Source organism: Megalopta genalis, unplaced genomic scaffold (genome assembly GCF_051020955.1).
Source record: "Megalopta genalis isolate 19385.01 unplaced genomic scaffold, iyMegGena1_principal scaffold0068, whole genome shotgun sequence".
Lineage (NCBI taxonomy): Eukaryota > Metazoa > Arthropoda > Insecta > Hymenoptera > Halictidae > Megalopta > Megalopta genalis.
In genome coordinates this window covers 547,501-550,000 of record NW_027476137.1, presented here as the reverse complement: position 1 = coordinate 550,000, position 2,500 = coordinate 547,501, and the positions used below count along the sequence as shown (strand labels likewise).

Below are 2,500 nucleotides of genomic sequence, written 5' to 3'. Positions count from 1 at the left end.
TCCCCTCGGACCTTGAAAATCCAGGAGAGGGCCACGTGGAGGTGTCGCGCCGGTTCGTACCCATATCCGCAGCAGGTCTCCAAGGTAAAGAGCCTCTAGTCGATAGATTAATGTAGGTAAGGGAAGTCGGCAAATTGGATCCGTAACTTCGGGATAAGGATTGGCTTTGAGGAGCGGGGCGTGTCGGGCTTGGTCGGGAAGCGGGTCTGGCTGACGTGCCGGGCCTGGGCGAGGTGAACGGCTCTCGTGGCTGGGATCCGAGCTCGGTCCCGTGCCTTGGCCTCCCGCGGATCTTCCTTGCTGCGAGGCTTCCGTGGCGTTTCCCATCGGTGCGGTCGTCCTCTTCGGCCGCCATTCAACGCTCAGCTCAGAACTGGCACGGACTAGGGGAATCCGACTGTCTAATTAAAACAAAGCATTGCGATGGCCCCCACGGGTGTTGACGCAATGTGATTTCTGCCCAGTGCTCTGAATGTCAACGTGAAGAAATTCAAAAAAGCGCGGGTAAACGGCGGGAGTAACTATGACTCTCTTAAGCAAAGCCGTCTTCTTCAACGCCGTGCTCGCATCGGGTGGTTTCCCTCCGGAAATGTTAATTAGCCGGACCGTGTTCGTTCCCAAGAAGGATGGGTCTTCTGACCCAAATGACTTCCGCCCACTAAGCATCGCATCGGTCATCGTTCGCCATCTCCACAAGATCCTGGCCAAACGTCTCCGTGCGGCCAGGCTTGTGGACGTTAGGCAGCGATGCTTAGATGATGGGTGCGCGGAGAATATAGCTGTGCTGGCTTCGCTGCTCGAAGACGCGCGGAGACGTCTAAGAGAGATCCATGTGGTCTCATTAGACGTCGCCAAGGCGTTCGATGCGGTGAGCCATCACGCTATATCCTCCGTGTTGGGACGAACCGGTCTGCCGGAGGGATTGGTTAGCTACACCACCCGGCTATATGCGAATAGCACCACGGTGTTTGAGGTTGACGGCGCTCGTTCGGAGCCCTTCCACGTAAGCAGGGGTGTGAGGCAGGGGGATCCCCTCTCCACACTCCTGTTTTGCCTCGTCGTTGATGAGGTACTAAGATCGGTACCTAGCGACGTCGGTTACGAGATCGAGGGCTGTCGGGTAAATGCGTTTGCATACGCCGACGATATAGTCCTCGTCTCGTCGACCAGGTTGGGTATGACCGCAGCCCTACGTGAGGTTGAGGCCCGGGCTAAGGAACAGGGGCTCTCGTTCAATGCACGCAAATGCGTGAGTCTCTCCATCGTGCCTGCCGGTAAGCAGAAGAAATACAAGGTCCTGGTCGATCCCCAGTATCGTCTTGCCGGTGGCGAGGAGATTAAACAACTCTCGCCATCCGAGCAATGGCGGTACTTGGGGGTCGATTTCAGGCCTGTAGGACTGAAGCGAGCCGGCAGTGTACTTAACACCGAGATGGAGAGACTAACGAGAGCCCCCTTGAAGCCGCAACAGCGGCTCAAGATACTTAGATCGTTCCTTATCCCGCGGTTCTACCATGCGCTTGTTCTGTCGGGGACAACCCTAGGGAAACTTAGGGCCCTCGACAGGCAAGTTCGCGTGGCCCTCCGTAGGTGGCTGCGGCTCCCGCACGATACCGCCGTTGGATACTTCCACACTCCGTGCAGGATGGGAGGCCTCGGCATCCCATCCTTTACCACCACCGTACCGGGACTTATGTGTACGCGCCTAGAAAATCTGGCGGCCTCCTCCTCTCCAGCAGTGAAAGCTATTGCCGGGTCCAGCTGGGTCGATAAACGACTCAGCTGGGCCCAGCGGGCCCTTGTGAGGGACGGCATTATGCTGTCCTCCAAGGAGCTGAGAGAGGAGTGGTGGGCTAACCGCCTGTTCCGGTCGGTGGATGGTAACGAGCTACGTGAGTGTGGGAGGTCCAACCTTTCCAACTGGTGGATCGATGCGGGATCCTACGGCATACCCGGACGGGACTATGTCCAATATCATCACGTCCGGGTTAACAGTCTACCCACGCGGATACGCACGTCACGTGGTATCCGTCGCGAGACCAGAGAGCTGCAGTGTCGGGCGGGCTGTCGGGCAACCGAGACGTCCGCCCATGTCATTCAGGCATGCCACCGTACACACGGCGGTCGCATTAAGCGACATGATGCCGTGTGTGCGGTGTTAGCCTCTGGTCTCCGCGACGCGGGGTGGACCGTTGCCGTAGAGCCTCGGTTCCACACATCGTGTGGACTGAGGAAACCTGACCTGGTCGCTACAAGGTGCGGCAACATCAGCGTGATAGACGCGCAGGTGGTCAGCGGAGCAACATCCTTGGACGACCATCACGAGAGAAAGAGGAGGTATTACTCGGAGAATGCTGATATTGTTCGCCAACTAGCGGACAATGCACGCATTTCTCCGAGTGATATCTCCTTCTCCTCGTGCACACTCTCCTGGCGGGGAGTGTGGTCGTCCAGATCCGCTGACTACCTCCTGGATCTTGGGCTCCCTAGGAGGTTACTC

At 57.8% G+C, this 2,500-nt stretch overlaps 1 pseudogene; it reads left to right on the top strand.

Moving 5' to 3' along the window:
• The window catches only part of LOC143261751 (large subunit ribosomal RNA), a 7,196-nt pseudogene that overhangs the window by 2,370 nt on the left and 2,326 nt on the right, over nt 1-2,500 (top strand).